A 25577-nucleotide genomic window follows, 5' to 3' on the forward strand; every position below is an offset into this window, starting at 1 on the left:
TGCTTCAGGATGAGAACAGAAATTGTGCTCAGACGGCGCAGCAGCAGCAGGAGGCCCCATTAGCTAAAGTGGTGCTTCAGGTTAATAACAGTTTCAGGTTAAGAATAGACCTCCGGAAGGAATTAAGTACTTAACCTGAGGTGCCAGTGTAGAAAGAAGATAAATAATTTGTAATTTAGAGAAGGTGAAACATACTTTTGGTGGGAAGAAAAGCACACTTCCATCTCTCTCCTACTTCCCTCTACCATCATCTAGAACAGGGGTAGGCAACCTAAGGCCCGTGGGCCAGATGCAGCCCAACCACCTTCTCAATCCAGCCCATGGATGGTCCGGGAATCAGCATGTTTTTACATGAGTAGAATGTGTCCTTTTATTTAAAATGCATCTCTGGGTTATTTGTGGGGCCTGCCTGGTGTTTTTACATAAGTAGAATGTGTGCTTTTATTTAAAATGCATCTCTGGGTTATTTGTGGGGCATAGGAATTCGTTCATTTTTATTTTTACTTTTCAAAATATAGTCCGACCCACCACATGGTCTGAGGGACAGTGGACTTGCCCACGGCTGAAAAAGGTTGCTGATCCCTGATCTAGAATCAATTATGTGAGACACAGAAGACATTTCCATAGCACTAGTTCCAGTGGTGTAAAGGTGTATAAAATGGTACCTCGGGTTACAGACGCTTCAGGTTACAGACTCCGCTAATCCGGAAATAGTACCTCGGGTTAAATACTTTACCTCAGGATGAGAACAGAAATCGCGTGGCGGCAGCAGGAGGCCCCATTAGCTAAAGTGGTGCTTCAGGTTAAGAACAGTTTCAGGTTAAGAACAGACCTCCAGAACAAATTAAGTTCTTAACCTGAGGTACCACTGTATGAGATTGCTACCAAACAAATCCACAGCTTCTGGGGCTGTAGCCCACTTACTTGAAGTAAGCCCTGTTGAACTCAGTGCATCTTTCTTGCCCAGGTTTTTTTATTTTAAAAGATCATAGAATCTTAGAATTGGAAGGGACCCAGGGGTCATCTAGTCTAACCCCTGCAATGCAACAGATGACTAGGATGCTTTTCTCAAGAATGGTTATTGAGGAAGAATTTCTGTTTCCCATCATCAATGAGTCCAGTTTCACATACACAAGAGTGTGGTCTCTTTACCACAAAACTGGTAAGAAACAATTAAGGAGGAACCTAATGATGACTATTAAAGTGAGAAAAAAACCCTCCATATAAGGCACAAGGAGTGTTCCGATAGGTTCAGTAAGAATAGGTTGTGCAAGATGTATTTCAAGGACAGTGGTTGGATAAAGAGATGGTGAACTTATGGGGTGGCAGAAGGTGGTTGGTAAGGTCCGTATACTTAAAGCTATGGTTTTCCCAGTAGTGATGTATGGAAGTGAGAGCTGGACCATGCTTTTGAATTATGCTGCTGGAGGAGACTCCAATACTTTGGCCACCTCATGAGAAGAGAAGACTCCCTGGAAAAGACCCTGATGTTGGGAAAGGTGGAAGGCACAAGGAGAACAGAGGACGAGATGGACGACAGAGGACGAGATGGCTGGATAGTGTTCTTGAAGCTACTAACATGAGTTTGATCAAACTGTGGGAGGCAGTGGAAGACAGGAGTGCCTGGCGTGCTCTGGTCCATGGGGTCACGAAGAGTCAGACATGACTAAACGACTAAACAACAGCAACAACAAAGGTGGTTGGTCAGAGGACGAACAGGTCAGATGACACATGTTTTTCCTATAATGGAAAGCTCCCACAGGCTCTTTGGACTCTGTCCTGGAACACATTCCTGAATAAAGTCTGACCTATTGTGAATTTGGTGTGAGCCTCCATACCTGAACCCCAAGGGAGGTTTCTCCCACACTATACATGTAATAAATACAAAGACAGGATATCAACAATACAGAAAACAGTGGTACCTTGGGTTAAGAACTTAATTTGTTCTGGAGGTCCGTTCTTAACCTGAAACTGTTCTTAACCTGAGGTACCACTTTAGCCAATGGGGCCTCCCGCTGCTGTGCCACTGCCATGTGATTTCAGTTCTCATCCTGAAGCAAAGTTCTTAACCCGAGGTACTGTTTCTGGGTTAGCAGAGTCTGTAACCTGAAGCGTCTGTAACCCGAGATACCACCGTACAAAGACATACATAGGAACACTCTGTATGGATTCCAGAAGTGGTGACCTGGTTTGTAAAAGTGTATCTTTCTTCAATGTAAGATAACATGTGAGAAATTGCTTTGCCGAAGTCATGTATATTGAAACAACCTGATTTTGCTCAACTTCTTCCACCGCCACCACCCCTGGCTGAATAAAATTTAAAAAACCTACACCATTGTATTTTTGCAGCTGATTTGGCAAGCTGTGTGGTTTTTGCATGAAATAAAATATACATTAAAGCCCCCCTAGGAGAGCCAGATCGCTGTGTTGCCATCACTGCTAATAAACCTGTACTGCTGTATGACAAATAGATAACTGGGGCTTTCGATTTCTTTCTTTAGAGTTCTTTATATGGAACTGTGTCTGCACTGCCTTCAATGCCTTAAAACCATTTGGCATCACCATATAAAAAGAAACATTTACATAAAACGAGATAGTAAAGAAAAGTAATTGGATAGGAAAGCTAAGCTGTAAATAATGCATTGCCCTTTAGTTTCCCACAAAAGGAGAAATCTGGAAGATATAAAGCAAGTGACAAAAAGCCTCTAAGATGAAAAAAAAAATCAGATTATCTCGCTGCACAGCACAAAACTTCTTTTGCAATTATTTCCTCACCCCCATACTTTCCAGAATCCTAAACACTGGAAACCTTGCATTGTTACAAAAGAATTTAGGCTTAATTGATGGTCAGTTGTATGTTCTAGTTGCATTATTGAAACAAAGGAAAACACCAGATTACTAATAGCTTGAATAGATTGTTGCTGTTATATTGCCATTTGTTAACCTACAGCTAGGATGCTTAATGAATGTGAAGACAGTCTAGGGATGCAAATGGAAATTACAGTTGAAGGCTAATATTAGAACTGTAAGATATAAGGCTTGTCAAGCATGATGGCTAACTAGCCTTGAAAGCTCTGCCCTTTCTGGATGTCACTCACATCCGATTGATCAACGCATGTCTTAATACATATGGGCTATATTTTGCCCCAAATGCACAAGCAGCCATGTTGACCCAAAAGAAAATATCCAAAATTGACAGCACTTGGCCAAGGAAACTGTCACAAAATAATAAACAGGCATTTTAAGTTCTGCAGAGCTCTCAATCGGGCCTTAGCACATTCACGATGGAATTTGTTCCCATAAGATGCAGTGATGGTTGCCAACTTGGATGGCCTTAAAAGAGGATTGGGTAAATTCATGGAGGATAAGGCTATCAAGGGCTGATACCAGAATATGCCTCTGAAGAACAGATGCTGGGAATAACAGGTGAAGAGAGTGCTCTTGCTCTTAGGTCCTGTGTTTGGGTTTCTATAGACATCTGACCAAACACTATGAGAACAGGTTGCTGAACTAGATGGGCCTTTAGTCTGATCTTAGGAGCAGCAACAGAACGAGAAATAGCAGCAGGTTCCAGGCATCTTGCCCTTTGGTTCTTGGCTGCTGTACACATCAGGTCTAGAGATGGAGGCAAGGGGCAAGACTTAGGAAAGAGGCCATCTGTGGACATCTTGATCTGGCACTGCTGTTCTTAAAATTAAACAAAACTCAGGTGCAATTTGCAAGCGGGAGTATCTGGAAAAAAATATGGACCTTTATTGTACAAGGATACATCACTCTGGTTAAAGGAACTGGCGTTTGATGCCTCTGTTATAAGCATCCATCTTATGTCTCCTTCTATATAATCACAACAGTCATAACTGATAGGGAAGGCTGAGAGTTAGTGGCTGACCCAAGTTCAAAAGCAAGCAAAAACAATGAGAAGTGAGTTAAAATAGAAAATGGCACATGCTCAGAGTCTTCTGCTTTTCTTGTAGCCCATTAAAACTTTTGTAATAATAAATTTGTTAGCCTTTAAGATACCCCCGTTTGGATTTTCTGGCACCTTATTTTGTGTACAGTGGTACCTCGGGTTAAGTACTTAATTCCTTCCGGAGGTCCGTTCTTAACCTGAAGCTGTTCTTAACCTGAAGCACCACTTTAGCTAATGGGGCCTCCCGCTGCTGCCACGCCGCTGCAGCACAATTTCTGTTCTCATCCTGAAGCAAAGTTCTTAACCTGAAGCACTATTTCTGGGTTAGCGGAGTCTGTAACCTGAAGCATATGTAACCTGAAGCCTATGTAACCCGAGGTACCACTGTATCCCTCTTTTGGGGAATGGGGGCTGTGTTTTGAGAACTGCACCAAAGCCCCCAGCTATCTTCTTCCACCCTTGAAATATGGTCCCAGGGCAGATTACAACAATGTAAAAATGTAACATTATGATCACTTAAAACAATTTCCAATCAGAATAATAGGGTGGGTCCTATATATGTATGGTGTCAAAGGTCAGAGTCTCAATGCCATGGCAGGCAATTAAGGGGAGACGGACAGAACAGATAGAGCAAGTGAACTGGTGGTGGAAGGGATGCCAAAGTACCTTAGGGGCAAGATCAGTAGACATAGGAAGAGGCAGTCCTCAAGGTAGGGAACTTAGTTTAAACTGGAGTCTAAGCTGGAGAAGAATTGGGGAGACAGGGGATTGTCATGCCCATGCTTGCTTCACACTAGAAGTATGCATTATACGTTACTGACACTCATATTGCAAGCCAAGGAACTATGGACTTCAGTAACAGCACAAACAACACATTCAGAAGTGATGCTGACACCATAGGTGATGTAACACCCTACTTACTGTATGTCTCACGACAGATGCTCACTGTTGGCTGTTGGATCCCACTATATTTCTACAGTCAATATTTTGTTATATTTAGAAATGTGATAGCTTCATTGAAAAGCAAATGGTGAGAGAAAGAATGCCAAAGTACATTGCAAGAGAAGGGTAGCAAATAACCAGCCAACGTTTGCAAATTAGAACCTTTTCTGCATAATTTTACTTTTTCCCATACCACTGGAAAAATCCACTGGGTTGTTCAGAAGCAGAAGTGTATGAAACATGAAATGTGATAAATAGAATGGAGACCTGAAATGCTTCAAAAGGTAAAACAGCTTCAAAATAAAAACATAAATGGGGAAGAAAAAACAGTGCCCAGAACTTGAAAGTACCAAAATTAAAAAGCCCAATAAAATAAAGATGTCTGCACCTAATACTGAAAAGACTACAGTGTGGAGACCAGATGGACCTCTCTGGGGAGAAAGTTCACATTGCTGAAAAGGCTTTCACCCCACTGAATAGCTGCTTCGCCTCATTTGTTTGAGAAACTTGGTGGAGAGCCTCTGAGACAGTCATTCAGGTAGGAAGGAAACTACATCTGGTTTGAGATTAAAGGATGACATCCAACAGACTTCAGCTCATGCAAAGGACTCTCCTCTCCTCTCCTTCCCCCTGTGCCCCCAAAATTTGCTGCAGAGGGCCCTTGGAAGCTGATTTGGATGGCATGGGGCATGCAGTTGAGAGGGGGTTGAAGCAGAAATGGATTCCACTGGCAGACAGGCACTTTTACATTAAAAATGTGCTTCAATATTTTTTCTCCTGTGGATTCTGAAACAAAGAAAAACAAACACTGATTAGCAGAGTAGCAGGACGCAAGGGACTTATGAATGAACATATGTGAAAATGACAGTGACTGAACAGAACCCTGCTCTACCCACCCCTACATTGTGTGACTATTGGACGGGAAGGGCTGTAACTCAGTAGTGGAACATCTGCTTTGCACTGAAGGTCTCAGGTTTAATTCCTGGTGTCTCCAGGAAGGCTGGAAATGTCCCCTGTCCAAAACCCTGGAGAGCCACAGCCACACAGCATAGCCAATACTGAGCTATATGGATCAATGGTTTGACTCTGTTTCTTTTGACTATTGAGTTGTGAGTAGGGACCACTCCCATTATTGAAACTTACATTGACCTGAGTTCTTGGTGTGCTTTTTTCTTGACTCTGTATAAGGCAGATCGCTGTGTTCCCAAATATTTATTTAATGCTTTTCTAGAGGCACCCGGTACTTCCTGATTTCTCAGCAATCCAGGCAATGACATTGTCAGGCTGTCCACATATTGCAGCTGGCGCGCGTTGAAGTGTTGCAAAATCACAGCTAAGAAGCTCAGATCGTTTATATGACTGACACCCTTCCTTTGAAATTAAAGCAATGTCCAGACTTTACCACTCAAAAGCTTTACTTGCAGAAATGTATAGTTATAGATGAGTTAAAACATAATATTTACAGTCATATATTTATCCAAACATGGGCTTATAGTCTCTTCTTCTAACTTCCAAACAACTGTATTTTCCTCGCTTTCCAGAGCTCAGCACTCAGCTTTCTGTATCTTCAAGTAGGCCATGCCTTGTAGTTCCTATGAGAGATTTCCCCTTTTAGCTTCCCCTGCAGCTTTTGCTCTCTTTCTTTCAAGCAGAGAAGAAGCACTACAACACTCTATTCAACTTAGCAGTGTTCACAGTGGATTCTAAAACACATACTGCTTCACATAAAATGGAGTCTCTCCTTTTCTAGATACCTCCCATGTGACCAACGTTAGCCAATGACATGAGAACTGCTAGAGAACTCTCTAGAATTGCTACCCAGCCAATCACATTTGAACACATAGTAATGCAGACAAGCATTTGCAATTTCAGGGGATTAAATTACTATACTTAAAAGGGCAGGCGTCATAGGCTGAATCAGAGAAATGCCACCAACTGCCACCAGTCCTTCCAGCCACTTCATTACACTGGCTCCCTCATTTCACTGGAACATCTCCTTTTGAGAGACTTGGAACCTGGCAGACCTTAGATGACTCAAGAAAGCAAAGCTGCCTGATAATTCTGTTGACTCGAAGCAGACTTTGTGACAGGGCTTGGCGAGAAGGATTTGGCACCTCTACTTGCAAACATATGGAGTTGCAGAATAACCTGTACAATTAAATGGTGATTTAAATGACAAATCAATCAGTAATGTGTGATAGCACTCAGTAAATAAACTCACTAGTTTCAAAACAGCACCAAGGATGAGGTAATTGAGGAAGTTAATCAGCTGTTATATTTGGGCTCCCCCCCCCCCGCTTCTTCCGAGAGAGTATAATTCTGAAGAAATGGAAAGAAAGAGGAAGACAGACCACACAGCGTAGCCAGGCTGGCATTAATTGCAGAGTCGGGGCACATTTGAAGGAATCCTGGGATCAAGTACTGGTTAATTTGGATTTAAATTTTACCCTGGCCCAAGAGGTTATAAAACACATTATAATGGAAAGGTAGCATGGTGCAGTAGGGCCAGGAGAGGGTTCAGCCTTCTCTCCTACAATAAAAGTTAAAACTCATTTCTCTTGGGTTTTGGACAGGAGGTTTTTCCAGCAGAAGCAGCTTACCTTTGTGGGAGTCAACTGCTCCACTAGCTCCTGGAAGCAGGGCTGGGTTAACCATTAAGCAAAATAGGCATGAGCTTAGGGCATGGGTAGGCAAACTAAGGCCCAGGGGCTGGATCAGGCCCAATCGCCTTCTAAATCCGGCCCACGGACAGTCCAGGAATCAGCGTGTTTTTACATGAGTAGATTTCCAGAGTGTGCAGGATACCACCCTTAAGCTTTAATGCTACGGTACCTGGGAGGGCATCCTATGGGATAAGATGGTTTGGATCTCCTCCTCCAAGGTTGGAGGCAGATTTCCAACCTCAGAGATGGGACACCCTTATACAAGCTCTCCCAGGTTCAGTAGAAACCCTCATGTCATGTTCCTTGTCTTACCAATACTGCAGCTTTCCTTCCTATTACAGTGGTACCTCAAAACAAAATAAAAAAAATCCTTCCAGTAGCACCTTAAAGACCAACTAAGTTAGTTCTTGGTGTGAGCTTTTGTGTGCATGCACACTTCTTCAGATACACTGAAACAGAAGTCACCAGACCCTTCTATATAGTGAGAAGGTGGGGAGGGGTATTACTCATAAGGGTGGTGGGATTGGGTGATTGGCAGATAGCTGTGATGAGCCTGTTGACGACTCTTAACGACTGCAATAGGTCTTACAGGAAAAAGCAAGGGGTGAGAAGGTGAAAAATGGCTTTGTCATGTATAATGAGATAAGAATCCAGTGTCTTTGTTCAGACCAGGTCTCTCCATGGTTTTAAGTTTGGTAATAAGTTGCAATTCAGCAGCTTCTCTTGGTACCTCAGTTTAAGAACAGCCCTATTGGTAGACAAACTAAGGCCCGGGGGCCAGATCCAGCCTAATCACCTTCTAAATCCGGCCCACGGACAGTCCAGGAATCAGTGTGTTTTTACATGAGTAGAATGTTTCCTTTTATTTAAAATGCATCTCTGGGTTATTTGTGGGGCACAGGAATTTGTTCAATTTTTTCCCCAAAATATAGTCTGGCCGCCCACAAGGTCTGAGGGACAGTGGACTGGCCCATGGCTGAAAAAGTTTGCTGACCCCTGGCTTAGGGCATCAGGCAGGGCGGTCAACCCCTCCCCCTCTTTCCTTTTTTCTTCCTCCTTCTGTTATGGAATTCCTGTTTGGGACTTCCCTGACTTTTTTCTGGCCCACGTAGGACCAGTCTGGATAGTTGGCCTTGGTGAAGATTTGACGTTTTCATCCCCAAAAACTTTTTTATTTGAGTTTCTACTGAAATGAGGCTGCATTTTAATGTTGTATTTCAATCTTGGTTTTATGTTGTATTTTAATCAATTGTTTTTATACCTGGTGTTAGCCACCCTGAGCCCGGTCTTGGCTGGGGAGGGCGGGGTATAAATAAAACAACAACAACTTCTTCTTCTTCTTCTTCTTCTTCTTCTTCTTCTTCTTCTTCTTCTTCTTCTTCTGATTGCCTTAGAAGCCCAGTAGATTGCTGCTGTCTGTGGGAGTCTCTCCTGCGTGTTCCAAATATCTCAGAAGCCCTATTGGCAGTAACTCGGATCCAGACAAATAACTGCAAATCTTACTCTTGTCCATTTCAAAGCATAGCAAGTGGCCTTACATTGATTTAGACTACTCTTCCATCAAGCTGGGCATTAGCTATGTTGACTAGCAGCAGCTGTTCAGGGTCTCAGGCAGCAATCTTAGCCTAACCTTACAAGAAGTTCCTGAGGACTGAACTTGGATTGAACATGCAGGACAGATGCTCTTTGCCATGGCCAACAATACTCTACAGTTCCTTTAAAATGATTCAGAAACTGCATTTCCTCCTTTAGAAAGGTAGAATTGTGAGAGCTACTGAATTTGAATCCCAGCACTGATATTTTCCTCCTCCTCTGTCTCCCACCCCATCCAACCCACCCACAACCCCCTGCATACCATCTGCAATCCATCTTTTTGCTCTTCATTAAAGTGAGAATTAATAAATTTATTTCCCTCCCTAAGCTAATATTCAGCAATAAGCTGCGCCAAAAATCAGCGAGATAAATGTGTGTTTTAAGAGGTGAGCATTCTTATGTGATGGCATAGATGTTTGCAGGAAGATTCCCTAACAATCCTACTGACATAGTGAACTATGCGTAATAATAGGAGAGTTAAAGCTATACATAAAGTTTTAAAGGCCTCATTGAAAATGAGATATTATTTACTGATGAATTGTTCCCTCCTGCCACCGAAGTTTTAGAGGCTAGTCCTTGGGAATTTATTGTGCGTGCCTATAATAGTGATACAGTCATTTAGGCCCTGTTGCTGAAATGATCCTTCCGCTTGCATCTATCAGACTTCTTTGTTAAGTGTGTAAACACACCTTTAAGCTCCATCAAAGGTGTGTGTTGATTGCACAATGGAAGCTAATGAATCAAATCTAGATCTTTGGATAAAATTAAACTTGCTTGTTGAGAGACCATTTCAATAAAGAAGAGTGGAAAACAGCGTCACGATGAGTTATTCAGAGGTTTAAAATAAACCATCGAAAGCTTTGCTGTGCTTCTATAGACACAAATATACTTTCCATAGTGTTTAAAACAAGGATGGGGAATCGGTGGCTACTCCAATTGTTGCTGGACTACTGCTGCCATTGTCTCTGACAGTTGGTCATGCTAGCTGGGGTTGGTGGGAACTGTGAAGGTGCAGACCCACCCAAATGTCCCTATTTTCCAGGGACATTCCTGGATTTACAGAAGCCATCCCTGTTACTGATTTGATCCCAGAATGTCCTGCTTTTCCTTAAAGGTAAAGGTAAAGGTACCCCTGCCCGTACGGGCCAGTCTTGACAGACTCTGGGGTTGTGCGCCCATCTCACTTAAGAGGCCAAGGGCCAGCGCTGTCCGGAGACACTTCCGGGTCACGTGGCCAGCGTGACATCGCTGCTCTGGCGAGCCAGAGCCGCACATGGAAACGCCGTTTACCTTCCCGCTGGTAAGCGGTCCCTATTTATCTACTTGCACCCAGAGGTGCTTTCGAACTGCTAGGTTGGCAGGCGCTGGGACCGAGCAGCGGGAGCGCACCCCGCCGCAGGGATTCGAACCGCCGACCTTTCAATCGGCAAGCCCTAGGCGCTGAGGCTATTTTCATCGGAGAAATGTTGGAGGGTTTGGAGTTATGTGACCCCCCTCCCCAAGCCAAGGAGATAAATAACTACACAACCTTTGGAAGGCAACTGAAGGCAGTCCTATATAGGGAAGTTTGTAAATGGTTTATTATGTTTTTATATATTTTGGGAGCTGCCCAGCGTAGTTGAGGCAACTGAGTCAGATGGGTGGGGTATAATAATAATAAATAAATAACAACAATAATAAAATTGGATGTCTCTATTTTCATTGGAGAAATGCTGGAGTGTTTGAAGGTGGCTCCTATTGCTGTCTCAGAGACAGAGTCCCCTGTGATGAGGAATTGATTGCTCTGATAATTGTGAGGGGAAGTAGAGTTTTCCTAACAGCTCTCAGGACCTTACACACAATAATAATAATAATAATAATAATAATAATAATAATAATAATAATTTATTTATACCACACCCATCTGGCTGAGTTAACCCAGCCACTCTGGGCGGCTCCCAACAGAATATTAAAAACACAATAAAACATCAAACATTAAAAACGTCCCTAAACCCTAAAGCCTTCAGATGTCTTCTAAAAGTCGGATAGTTGTTTATTTCCTTGACATCTGGTGAGAGGTTGTTCCACAGGGTGGGCGCCACGACCGAGAAGACCCTCTGCCTGGTTCCCTTGTAACCTCAGCTGGACCTCAGTGCCTGGGCAGAACGATGAAGGTAGAGGCACACTCACACTCAGTATTCTTCAGGGAAGCTATGACTGTTTAAAGTGGTATCATACTGCTACAAATGTATGATGTGGATATGTCCCATGCCTGAATGTACACTGTGTCTCCCATATTCAAAGTCAGTGCTCCATAAATTGGGATAAATAAATGAAAAAAAATCCACCCTGTGATCTGTTATTTTCCAGTCAGGAATTAGCAAAATGGGACACACACACAAACACACACACACACACACACACACACACACACACACACACACACACAGACACTGAAGTCCAGGTGTGTGTGTGTGTGTGTGTGTGTATTACATATATATACCCCTGGACTTCGATGTTTCATTTTTTACTTTCCGGGTTTCAATTTTTCCCCTCCCATATCATTTTCAGGTTTGTAAGGCTCATGGGTTCACATCCAAAATTCAATATTGCACTGCAGCTATATTTGATTCTTTCAAATGCTGTATCACTCTGGGATCAGCTCCTGACATAACTTGTTAACCAGTGTCCTGGGGCAGTAGGTACACTCGTAATTCAAATATAGTCAATAGTCAACATCAATCACAGCCTAAGATTTCTGAAAGTTTTTGGCATATCAATGCATGCTAATGAGCACCAGCTTGAACAGAAGCGGAAAGTGCAAAGTCAAGGAAATGTGATGTGCTGAAGTAAGGTCATGACAGCAGCAAGCCAAGCATGCTACTTTTTCAAGGCAAATGGGTGAGCATTACTAAGAAGTCAAGAGTGGCCACTGGATTGTGTCTAAAGTGAATTGTGAAGAGAAGTTGGATGTCCTGGCTGAGAACATCTAAGGGGAATTTAGCATACTTTTGATGAGACTTGTGAAATTTCTTAGGTTAATTCTACCCATCTCTAACTTGCCATGAATTTTACCTCAAGCAGAATTTGAGGAGAATTTGGAATCCCTCTTAGTCAAAGAAAAAATTTCTAAGGAGCTTCAATGAATACAAAATGAGCTAGCTAAATTCCTCAGAGAGATTCAAAACATCTCTAGGTTCATATGAATTAACTGAATGTGACACGTGAGGCAAAGGTCCCCACTTGAGGAAAACATCTGAATAACCTTGAGAGTTGCTGAGATTATTGACATTTTTTAGGGGTGGAGTTCACATATCTCTAAATTTAAAGCTGATTGGGGGGTGAGAGATCTTACCGGATATTTCTGGTGCAGTTTCAAGACCACCTCCCCACCATAACAGAAACTTGCTCATTTCAAAATGAAAGCTGAGATTCTCAGGATGGTGAATTCTAAGCTCACTTTTAAATCTTTTTATTTTGTGTGTTTTCACAGACAAAAGAAGATGCATTGTTTGGGATCCAAAGGGGAAATAATATTTTCTAGGGCAAGTTCTTGAATTCAGAAAGCCCCTTTTCTTAGGTTTTGGCCTCATTTGTGCTTCCTAAGTGAAAAATCACCAGAATCACTTTTATTATAAAAGCATACATCAAATTTCATGGATCGTGCGGAATATATTATAGGCACCTGTCTTTATTTTTAATCACCATGGAGAAGTTGCTCTCATAGACTCCAGCTTTCCAGCTACAGCCCCTGCCAACTGAGCCAATAAAGGATAAGTGTGGCAATGGATGCAGCTTCCAGTAGCCTAAATTCTAGTCACACAAAAAGTCAGAGATTTCTGCACACATGCCACAGACATCTCTCCATCATCCACCCAGGCAATCAGATTCACAGCTGAAGGACACATTTCAACTTGGCAGAAGCAGCCAAGGATGATACAGAGCAGGGTCAGTCAGAGGTTTCTCCTGGGGGTTGTTTTAAGGCCCAGACAGAGAGTCCTAGAAGACAGGGTTTGACCTCTGAGGTTCTCCAGCCTGGCAGAAACAGGAAAACAAAGCAAAACGGGCTTAAAAGCAGTGAATTGAGAGGACTTTTGGAGTTGTAGTAATGAAAAACATTTTCTGGATTATGTCCCAGTCTTCTAGGGAAAGCTAATGGCCTGTGGCATATTCAGTTGACAGAGCGATAGTGGCAAACATCCAGTTGTGTGCATCTGGCAGGAGGGCATTTCGCTCTGTGCTTGCTTCATTTCACCCAAATCATTCTGGACCTGTCATTTCCAAATATTGGAATGAACCAGAGTTTGCTTTGTCTGAAGAAGGGGAGTTATTGCTTGCTTTATGAATGACAATCTGTGAAATCATGATCGGAGCCATTCATCCCTGGTTTTCAGGTTACAGAGATAAGTGCTCGACATTGTGAGGGCATTCGATGCAGCGCTCGCCAGAGAAAGCTTCTCCGTTTGCTAGTACCCCTTGAAACCGGAAAATTGTGGGGGAAACGTGATGAGATCTGGGTGGTATATCAGGGAAATAATTGAAGGGGCGAAAGAACACATGTGCGGAAAAGGTGGGGGAGTAGCAACATTGCCCAATGACATGTGTTATTGTGTTACATCACACCCACTGTTGTGAATGAAATTCAATGCAACAGGTTGCATATTGGTCAAAAAGCCACAGCAGGTGTTGCAGTGTGAAAGGAACCTTAGAAAACAAGACAGAAGTGCTATCCTTATAATAATGAGATCTAATGCAATATTCCCCATGTCTGAATGTACCTTCAGATTGGCAATAATGCCAATAAGAGGTAAAAGGTGTAATCTTCAGTTCTCCTGCTAAATTATGTGTTTATTACATTCCCTTCCTTCCTTCCTTCCTTCCTTCTTTCCTTGAACCAATCCACCATTATGCTTCACATGTGTTCTGAGTGCTCTGGTGGTGTTTCCTGCTTGGCAGGGGGTTGGACTCGATGGCCCTTGTGGTCTCTTCCAACTCTATGATTCTATGATTCTATGTAATTTAAATGGTGCTGTGGATTAAATTTTACACAGCTGATGTTGTCATTAAGGTTTTTTTTTTTTAAAAAAAGATAGTGTATACTCCACCAGATCAGCACAGTTGTATCCCCCCTTCTCTTGGAATGATGAAATCAATACAAAACGAACAACCCGCACTGCTACTTCTGACATTTTTCGCATGTTTGGCTTGGCCGGCTGTGTATTGCATCAGGATTCAGGTCTGAGCTTTATCACATGCTCCAGAGATCAAGAAATGCTGGGAGCGATATTTAATCAGCCTTTAGTCTGCACAGTGGCTCATCCTGCTCTTGAGCAATGCCTCTGGCCAGTATGCATGGCACGTCATTGATAGGAATGGCAGGAAGCCTTGTCCGAGCTTCTGGACAAAAAGAAAGGTCAGTCTCCTTGACCTTGGAAGCTGTTGGCAAGGGCCTCAGAGGAAATGAGGGTGAACTTTGAGAAGTTCTTCATTCACCCAAGAACAGATTAATGGGGAAATATCAGGGGAGCCAGAAAGAAGAACTCTATATGCTTGGGAAGGAAAAATGTGCCAGAAATAGTTGCCACATATAATATAAACATATAAACCAAGGCAGTTTCAGTCCCATGGTGAGGCCTGAATCCTGACTGGAAGGGATCCAAATGGTCCACATCCTCCAGGCGTGCTTGGAGTGGTGCATGCTCTAGTTGTCTCCCGCTTGGACTACTGCAATGCGCTGTATGTGGGGCTACCTTTGAAGGTGACTCGGAAACTGCAATTAATCCAGAATGCGGCAGCTAAACTGGTGACTGGGAGTGGCCGCCAAGACCATATAACACCGGTCCTGAGAGATCTGCATTGCAATACTAAAATACAATGATTCATCAAATATTAAAAGCTTCCCTAAACAGGGCTGTCTTCAGATGTCTTCTAAAAGCCCAATAGTTGTTTATTACTTTGACATCTGATGGGAGGGTGTTCCACAGGGCAGGTGCCACTACCAAGAAGGCCCTCTGCCTGGTTCCCTGTAACCTCACTTCTCACAGGGAGGGAACCACCAGAAGGGCCTTGGAGCAGGACCTTAGTGTCCGGGCTGAACAATGGGGGTGGAGACACTCTTTCAAGTATACTGGACATGGGCCATTTAGGCTTTAAAGGTCAGCACCTACACTTTGAATTGTGCTTGGAGCCAATGTAGGTCTTTCAAGACCAGTGTTAAGTGGTCTTGGTGGCTGCTCCCAGTCACCAGTCTAGCTGCCGCATTCTGGATTAGTTGTAGTTTCCGTATTTACGTTACAGCTATTTTTCAGATATTTCCTAAAATTGTCCCATTCTAGAATGAACTCCTGTCTAGGCTTGTCTCTAATTCTTTCAGAAAGGGAGGCTAATACCACATATTCTGTCAATTTCAATAACCATTCAGTCCTGGTAGGGAGCTTGTCATTTTTCCAATACATCGCAATAAGAATCCTTGCGGCCGCGGTTCCATACCAAAAAACTTTTCTTATACCCTTAGGAATGTCAGTACCTGTAATGCCCAGAAGGAATGATTCTGGTTTTTAAAGGAAATTCACATTCAACATATATCATTCCAGAACCCAAAACAACAACAATTAGAATAATAGGATTCCTGACCGTTTTTCATGGCACATTGCCCTTACAAGGCAGTTTGCCCATCCTACCCCTCCACCAAAAAGGGTAAAACACATAAAACATCACAAAGACAACAAATTAATTGAAAAACTATTAATTAAAAAAACCAGCATTGGATGCCATATGAGGCAGTTGGGCTGCTTTCCACTAGGCTGACAGATCTGATTTTCAGCCCAGGTCAAGAAGTTGAAACACAGTCCTTATTATATTAGTATGATTGCTAATCTAAAGGTAACATTCAGAATGGACTTTTTCAGTGTGCAATACTGTACAACTACACTTGAAGAGTGTTTGGAAGTTCCTGCAGGTGAAGAGTGATTTCTGATGATGGTGATGATTTTGATGATGGTGATGATGATGATGATAACATTTTCTGAGAAATTATCACATCAATTCTACTTCACTATCCCAGATAAAGGGACATGGGTGGGCGCTGTGGGTTAAACCACAGAGCCTAGGACTTGCCGAACAGAAGGTTGGCGGTTCGAATCCCCATGACGGGGTGAGCTCCTGTTGCTCGATCCCTGCTCCTGCCAACCTAGCAGTTCGAAAGCACGTCAAAGTGCAAGTAGATAAATAGGTACCACTCCAGCAGAAAGGTAAACGGTCTTTCCGTGTGCTGCTCTGGTTCGCCAGAAGCGGCTTAGTCATGCTGGCCACATGACCCGGAAGCTGTACGCCGGCTCCCTCAGCCGATAAAGCGAGATGAGCGCCACAACCCCAGAGTCGGTCACGACTGGACCTAATGGTCAGGGGTCCCTTTACTTTTACCTTTATCCCAGATAATCAAGCATAGGGTTTCATTTTTAGGGTGATTCCCAATAGTTCCATTAGCACAAGGAGTTTTAGCTGTGCAACGGGAAATTCCCCACCCTCTCCTTTCCTTGTGTGACCCCTGGGCATCCCCTAAACCTGTTATGGATCCATCCCCCAATCCACTGGAACAGATTTCCAGAGTGTGCAGGATACCACCCTTAAACTTTAATGCTACGGTACCTGGGAGGGCATCCTATGGGATAAGATGGTTTGGATCTCCTCCTCCAAGGTTGGAGGCAGATTTCCAACCTCAGAGAAGGGACAACCTTATACAAGCTCTCCCAGGTTCAGTAGAAACCCTCATGTCATGTTCCTTGTCTTACCAACACTGCAGCTTTCCTTCCTTTTACAGTGGTACCTCAGTTTAAGAACAGCCCTATTTATGAACTATTCCATGGGGAGACAAACTAAGGCCCGGGGGCCGGATCCAGCCCAATCACCTTCTAAATCCGGCCCACGGGCAGTCTGGGAATCAGCGTGTTTTTCATGAGCAGAATGTGTGCTTTTATTTAAATTGCATCTCTGGGTTATTTGTGGGGCCTGCCTAGTGTTTTTACATGAGTAGAATGTGTGCTTTTATTTAAAATGCATCTCTGGGTTAGTTGTGGGGCATAGGAATTTGTTCATATCCCCCCCCAAAAAAAATATATAGTCTGGCCCCCCACAAGGTCTGAGGGACAGTGGACCGGCCCCCTGCTAAAAAAGTTTGCTGACCCCTGAACTATTTGGTATATGAACTCCGCAAAACCGGAAGTAGTGTTCTGGTTAGCAAACTTTACCTCGGTCTATGAACAGAAGCCAAACAGTGGAAGGGCACCGGCGGCAGGAGGCCTCAGAGAAAGCACGCCTCAGTTTAAGAATGACTTTGGTTTAAGAACGCACTTCTGGAACGGATTAAGTTCATAAACCGAGGTACCACTGTAGAAGCAATAGCAAGGGGATTTTAGAAGACATCTGAAGGCAGTCCTGTACCGGGAAGTTTTTAATGTTTGATGTTTTATTATGTTATTATATTTGTTGGAGCCCCGGCCAGAGTGGCTGGGGCAACCCAGCCTGATGTGTGAGTTATTATTATTATTATTTGGGAGAAGGCAGACATCCATTCCTCCTTCCCACCTTGCCAACATTCTGGATTTGGTGGTCCATTCCCCTCTGGTTCTCCCCCCCCCCTGCTTTTTTTGGATCGCTCTGCCAATCCATCAGTTTAGCCTTAATGGGTTGTGGATGGTAGTGGCTCAACTGATGAGGTAAAGAAGACACACAAGTAAAAAACCTGAGGGCTGTAACTTGTGGGATAATTATAGGGGCCGTCCTCAACGGGGTAGAATGCCAGAAACTACACTGAAGAGTCGGAGTAAGTAAATTAATACCCGAGGGGATTAACTTGCCAAAAGGCTGAAGCAATCGGTGGTAGCGTAATAATTGTATCATAAGCATCAAATACTACACCAGCTAGACACACACAGAGAGAGCATTGTGCTGCTTTGCCAGCATCAAGCATTATCTTTTGGAAGGGAGCTTTAATGCCTGTCCCTCCACATCACTGGATGCCAGGGCGGTAAGGGACGACGATTTATATTTTACTATGCATTACTGGCAAGTTGTGGCTTCCCCTGTTCTTTTACCAGCAGGCAGGGCCGGTTCCAGAATTTCCAGGAGAGAGGGAGAGGATTGGGTAAGGTGGGTCGCTTTTGTATGGAAGAGGCAAGGCATGAAACTGGAGAATTCTCTCTTAATTCTCTTGTGCTACCATCTGGAGAGCTCTGTGGAAAGGGGAGATGCCACCACCTGTCGATGTGCCAGACTCATTGTGGTTGTGGAATCCCTCGCAGCCAGCCAGGCCTCACCATCCCATTGAATCGGATCCTTTCTAACTGGCTGTTCTTATGAAACAATTTGAAAAGCAACTTCCTCGGTTGTTGTTGTTTTTTTAAAAGAAAATGTGTGCTGATGTTTGTTCACGTCAGTCTCGGCGCAGTATTATTTGCAAGACAAAGTACAAGTGGGGCCTGTAACAAAATGTTGCAGCATTGAGCTTTTCTGTTCAGGGTAAGGTAAATGGACCCTTGACCGTTAGGTCCAGTCGCGGACGACTCTGAGGTTGCAGCGCTCATCTCGCTTTATTGGCCGAGGGAGCCAGCGTACAGCTTCCGGGTCATGTGGCCAGCATGACTAAGCCGCTTCTGGCAAACCAGAGCAGCGCACGGAAACACCATTTACCTTCCCGCTGGAGCAGTACCTATTTATCTACTTGCACTTTGACTTGTGCTTTTGAACTGCTAGGTTGGCAGGAGCAGGGACTGAGCAACAGGAGCTCATGCCGTCACGGGGACTTGAACCGCCAACGTTCTGATGTGGTTTAGTCTATTTTATTCCATTTTATTTTATTCTATGCCACTCCTGGTTTTCTGTCTCTCTCTCTACCCGTCCGCTGCAGTCAGTATTCTGTGGCCATTAAACATATTCAGTCTTTATTTGGGCTGATCTGGGGGTTTCCTTTCCCCCTTAGGTTTTCTTAATTTTTCTTTCGAGGGATGTGCTAGGCACCTGCAACTCTGGAATCCCCCTGAGCTCCTGATAACTCTCTCTTGTGTACAGATTATGCTGTTTTGGTGAGATAAGCAACGGCACTCAAAGAATTGAGATTGGGATTAGTTTGTATGATCGCTTCCTAGACTTTTTTGCTCTCCCTCTCCAAGTTCCTTCACAGTGACCTGGATTACAGTTCTTATACCGTCACTTTTTGCATAAATCCAACAAACATATGGCTGTTTAAATCCCTGCTTTTATAGAAAAGCCCCCCCCCCCTTTATACAAAGAAAGAGACAAAAAGTATGTGCTCTTCCGTGATGAGCAAACGGGTGCAGCGAGATCTTTATTAATAAAAATAACAATCTTTCCAGAGCTGTGGGGTGATCTTAATTAAATCTGAGAAATTGCATGTGCTTAATTAATGAGATCACGTTTTGAAATTTAATATGCTATAGCTGCAATTTATTTGTGTGTGTTTGTGTATACACAAACACAGAGCCACAGACTTTTAGATTACCAGCTTTTATCTGAATGTGCCCTGATGCCATATCCATAGAGAGCTGAACTTTGCTTGGTACTACAGAAAGATTCAGGGGAACAAGGCAAGGCGTAAACAAAACTCTTCATTGGGGAAGAGGGTTTGCTTTGTGCAATTTACTCCCTTCATTTCTGGAACATTGCAAGGTGAGGCTTGCCGTGTGATAGATGAAAGCAAGTTTGAGTCAAGCTGCATTTATACCATCCCGACAACACTGGGTTTGAAATATCTCTATTTTTGGCCATGCAGACCTTAATCTTTAGTAATATGCTAAGTGCAGTGAGATGAACGTGAACAATGTATCTGCTTACGCTGGAGCTAAATTAATACCAGAGGGATTAACCTTCAGTCGAGTGTAATAATTATGATTGTAGTAATTATTATAGAAAAGCATTTTTTTCCATGGTAACGTTTACTAATGGGTTGCATCTCAGGGGGCGGCTGGGGGGGGGGGAAGGTGCTTTAGTTTTGTAGAGTGATTATGGTTATACTGATTTAGATGTGGGGAGTTCAGATTTCGGCCCCTTCCCTCTTAGTTAAGTGAGGCTACAGTCACACCATGCCTTTAAAGTGCAATGTTACCGATTTAAAGAGTCATGGCTTCCCACAAATAATTCTGGGAGCTGCAGTTTCTTAATAGTTCTGAGAGTTGTTAGGGGACACCTGTTCCCCTTCACAGATCTACAGTTCCAAGAGCTTGCTTATTAAACCCCATGACTCAAAACAACAACAACATTGGACCTGTAATATCTACTGCCTAGTCACAAATATCAGCTTGCTAAGGAAGGCGGTGGCCCAACTGCAGGCGTTCTTGGAAGAAACAGATTATCTGGTCCCCTGGTATAGGGACTGAATTACCCTTGACCACTCTGAAAGATTATCTTTATTAGGAGAGCGACAGAAGGAGTTGACCCTGTCGATTGTCCTTGATCTCCCTGTTGCTTTTGACACCATCAGCCATCCTAGATCTGTGAGATGGGAGTTGGAGGCCTGCTTCTTACAAAGCTCTGCTTCTTCAATCAGAGCAACAGCCAGAGAGTAGCAATAAGTAATGTGTCATCAGTCTCTTGGCTTTTGATTCGTAAAGTTCAGCAGTGTCCCACTCTGTTTAAGAATGAAATGAAGCCCTTTGGAACTATTATTAGTGGATTTGGGGACAAGCCATGACCCATGGGCAGGTAACCTCAGCACTAGATTACTGTACTCCACTCTATGTGGGGCTGCCCTTGAAGCTGATTCAGAAGTTGCAGCTAGTGAAGAATGTGGTAGGAAGATGGGGAGCATTTCTGATAGACCTGACCTGGCTTTCAAAATGCTACAAAGTACTTGCATTGGTTTGTTGCCTGCTCCCATATAGAGCTTTTCTGAAATTCAGATTGGCTGGGAAGGCTCTGTAGGCTGTAGTAGCTCTAACCAAGGCAAGGAAGAACCTTCTCAGTGGTGGCACTCCAGCTATAGAACTCTCTCTCTTCTGAGAACTGACAGATTCCATTGAGCTGACAAATCACCCAGATAGTTGCTGGGTTTTCTTCCAAGATGGATATGCATTTTTCTTACTTTCATGTGTCTGCTATGTGGGAACTGTTTTGGCATATGGACTTGTATGTCAGGATGAAACCCACTCTAGAATTGCACATGCAATGAAAATAGTGGAAGAAATGTTTGAAATAAATGCAATGAAATAAGCAGTTGACTTAGCAGGACCGTTTGTAGCTGTCCAGGGTCCTGAATGCTCTGAGTTAGATTTGTGCCTTGATTCTGCTCACTTCTCCTGTGAACCTCAAGCACCCACACAACAGTGTCTTCTTCCTTACCACCCAGCAGGGGGTTCAGTTCTGCAGGGCGCTCCTCCACAAGGTTGTTGAAAGGAGACAGCATCGTGCTGCTTCATGAGTGGCTTTCCTGCATCCCCACTCCTCCACATGCAGCTGCTGGGTGACCTTGGCCTAGTCACACTTCTCTGAAGTCTCTCAGCCTCACTCACCTCACAAAGTGTTTGTTGTGGGGGAGAAGGGAAAGGAGATTGTTAGCCGCTTTGAGACTCCCTAGGATAGTGATAAGGCAGGAATTCAAATCCAAAGTGTTCTTCTTGCGATGCAGCACCTGCACCTTGCAGGATGAATCCCACCTTGAACTGAGCGAGTTCATGGCTGATGTGAGATTTGTACAAGTGACAGTCCCATAAACAGATTCATATGCAGCTCTCCACTTGAACCTTTTGTTCCGGGCAAAGTTAAAGCGGGGAGGGGGGGAATGCAGTATCTGAATCTATATTCACAGAGTTGCACTGTGAATCCCAGGAGTGGTATAAATGCCACCTAATAGTGCCTAAACATTTGTGAAAGACCTTTCCATTACTTTTACAACACTGTAAACATTCTGTAGAACACAGGTAAATTGCGACGAGGCATTAATACAGCACCTTTGGGCACCATGAATTCATTCAATATCTACCCTTCATCTTCCCAGTCCTTCCCCCATCCTTACATTCATTTTACTTCATATGAGGCATTTACATATAATTAGCATATATACAGTTTGTTCGGGGAGCGCATTTGTGGAGCCATTACTCTATACGTGCTACTGTACTGTGCTGCAAACTTAAAACTGTCCCTTTTCTGTAATAAACATGACAATGAGAGGAGAAATAGAATCAGCACCAAAACTGGCAATGATGAACAATTCTCTTAAGGGGGGGGGGAGCCCTAAGTGTATATTGGCTATTTAGGATACCTTTAAAATATCCTTCTTAGATTTGACTTCTATTTAGAACCAGTCCTCTGTCTCCAAGAAATGGCTTGTCAGATGTCCATGGGAAGCTCACAAATAGAGCAGGGCTGCAATGGCTGTCCTATTGTTCACCTCTCATTCTCACTCGAACAGAATGAAGGAGTATAGATCAGAAAACCTTCCATGAAAAGCATGGATCTGGAGGTAATGGGCAGCTCAGCAGGAGCTTGTTCTTTCTGAATCATGAACTGTGCTCCTCAGCAGGCATGACGAGCTGACCTGAGATGGCCATTAGTCTTCATGCAATGGAGTCCGCAAGTGCCCTTGTTCTTTGCTATGTCCTTTTTCACTCGCTGTGCTCAAATATATAAATTGGGGTGGGGGTCTGAAGTGGACAACACTTTGGATTTAACAGCTCTGGGGGGGGGGGGGTCAAAGTGGAAAGACAGGCTGCATATGCACCATTCCTTTAAGGCACATTTGAAGCACATAACTTCCCCAAGGAATCACAGGAGCTGCATTTTATCCCTCACAGAGCTAAAATTCACAACAACCTTAATGAACTAAAGTTCCCAAGATTCTTTTTGAAGGGCTGTGCTTCAAACATATGGTGTGATAGCAGTAGATCCAAAAACAGATTGCCTCCTTTCTTAGTGCAATTGACACAGACACAGTTATGCGACCCCTGAGCCAATGAGATAAGTAACTATACAATCTTTAGAAAACATCTGAATGCAGCCGTGCATATAGAAGTTTGTTAATGTTTAATGTTTAATTGTGTTTTTATATATGTTGGAAGCCGCACAGAGTGGTTGGGGCAACCCAGTCAGATGGATGGGGTATAAAGAGTAAAATTGTTGTTGTTGTTGAATAGGATGTCCCTATTTTCATCACAGAAATGTTGGAGGGTATGTAATCTTGTCGCCGGTGCCTATCTATCTATCCATCCAGGTTTTCTTTTTCTATTAGGCCTAGATCTTCATCTCTCACCATCCATGGTCAGAGACAGTATTCTTTTCATACAAGTTCCTGGAAACTGTAGGAGAGGATTGTTCCCTTGCTCTCAGGTCCTAAATTCTTGTGGGAGCCACCATGGTGTAGTGGTTAAGAGCGGTGGACTCATAATCTGGTGAACCGGGTTCGCTTCCCTGCTCCTCCACATGCAGCTGCTGGGTGACCTTGGGCTAGTCACACTTCTCTGAAGTCTCTCAGCCTCACTCACCTCACAGAGTGTTTGTTGTGGGGGAGTGTTTGTCCCCCCCCCCCCCAGTCTGTTGTTGCCCACCCCTGTTGAACATTAAGTAGAGATATAGTCCTTTCGTGCTTTGAAAGAGCAGGAATTTTTTACTTTTTCAGAATACCAGTCAATTTGGCCCCATTCCAAGATTCTGGCAACTTATTGGGCCTGTTAAGAGTCTTGCATACTACTGCAGTAATAGGTAATAAAGCATCTGAACATCTATTATAAAGCTCCATTGGAAAGCCATCTAGCCCAAGCAATTTATTACTTTTCAAACATTCAATACTGCTTTGTTTCTCTTGAATAGATACTGAAGCATTTAATAAGGTCTCTTTCTTCCTGAAAAAGAAATCATTAGAATATTTAATACATTCAAAACAGTTGGCAATGTTATCCTGAGTTGTTTCCCCCCCCCCCTCTGATGGACGAATCAGAGTATAAAAATGATACAACCTCTTTGAGCATCTCATCCATATTATACACATAATTATTATCTCAACATTCAACATTCAATTCAGTCGGGGGGGGGGGATTTAGATTGATTCACATTTCTAGGGCAATACTTTAATAGACATATTTCCAAATTCAAAAAAAAAGAAAAAAAGATTCTGTTTCACAAAAAATCTGGGTTTCCCCCCTTAATATATTTGTACAGAGAACATCCAGTCCTTTTCATTAGTGTCTTGCTATGAATTTATTCTTCTCCACTAAAATAGCAAGCAATTGTTCTAACCATTCTTGCCCTTGTTTGCTTATTCTTTTTACTGAAGTGACTTCCCTACTTAATTAATATCTACTCCTGCACCTCTTATGTCGGCTTTCAAGCAGCACAGTCTGATGCATGTCTACTCAGAAGTAGGTCCTATTGAGCTGAACGGCCTTAGGCTGCAGATTACTGGTTGGGATTTCATTTAGCTCTCATGTAACTCCTATTTTAAAACAGCTGTACTGGTTGCCAATTCATTTCTAGGTCCAGTTTGAGGTGCTCATGTCAGTGTTTGAAGCCCTGAAATCCCCAGGCCCTGAATATCTGAAAGGATTCCTCCTTCCCTATAGACCCTCTTGGGTGCTAAGATCAGCAAATGGGTCCCTCTTGGTTGTTCCTCCATCTTCAGAAGCTCAAGGAGTGGTAGCTCAGGAGAGGGCATTCTCTGTGGCATTTGCTAAGTTCCCCAAATAGCCTAGTAAGGCTCTGAGACTGAGGCTTGTATGGCAACATGGTCATAGCCCCTCTTAGCCAAGGCCTCCTTCCCTCTTTCAAGAACCTGTGAGATGATCTCAGTCCCATGAGATCTCCATGGGGTGATAAAGTCCCACCTGCACACTGAGCTCCTGTTCTGCCAGGCAAAGTGCACAACTTAGCAGGATTGCCCCCATATATTCTGCTCATGTTTGAACTACAGTGGATCTCAGTATTAATGGGTGTGGGAGCCTAGAACTGCCCTCCCAACACTGGAATTTCTAGTGCTTTCCTGGATGGGGTGGGGCTGCAGTATGGTGAGGGCTACAAGGATGTACCAGAGGTGGCAGCACTGGGAAAACCAGTGCAGCCAACTGGCTCAACCTCACTGCTGCTCCATCTCAACCCAACAAAATCCCTGTGTTGTGTGGGAAGCAGCAGAGAGGGGAAACTTGGGCTGGATCCTAAGCTTGCTCATGTGACAACCCAATGTAGAGCACTATTTTCAAGACTTGTTTCCCCTCTGCCAGGCTTAGGCAGAGCAGGAGCCCAACTGCTGATGAACGAACCCAAATCCTGAGATCATCCTCTGAGGTCCTTCTTCATGTGCCTCCTCCATGAGAAGTCTGGAAGGTGACAGCGCGAGAATGGGGGGTTTATGTAGTGGCTTCCCGTTTGTGGAAAGCTTTCCCCAGGGAGGTCCACCAGGCACCTTCATTATACACCTTTAGGTACCAGGCAAAAACATTCCTCTTCAACCTGGCCTTTGGCTGGCTGACATCCAATGTCCTTTAAATGTGTTG

The 25577-nt window shown here is 43.6% G+C and overlaps 1 protein-coding gene across 4 annotated transcripts in view; it reads left to right on the forward strand.

Moving 5' to 3' along the window:
• Positions 1–25577, forward strand: part of CNTN5 (contactin 5) — a 685915-nt gene that overhangs the window by 119821 nt on the left and 540517 nt on the right. The window contains exon 1 of one of the 4 annotated variants that reach the window (XM_079973414.1): positions 18091–18112. The exons of the other annotated variants lie outside the window; for them this stretch is intronic. The gene's annotated coding sequence lies outside the window, so the exon portion shown is untranslated. Of the gene's footprint in view, positions 1–18090; positions 18113–25577 lie in introns of those variants that run through there. 4 annotated transcript variants of the gene reach the window in all.

This window comes from Podarcis cretensis, assembly GCF_951804945.1.
Source record: "Podarcis cretensis genome assembly, chromosome: 4".
Lineage (NCBI taxonomy): Eukaryota > Metazoa > Chordata > Lepidosauria > Squamata > Lacertidae > Podarcis > Podarcis cretensis.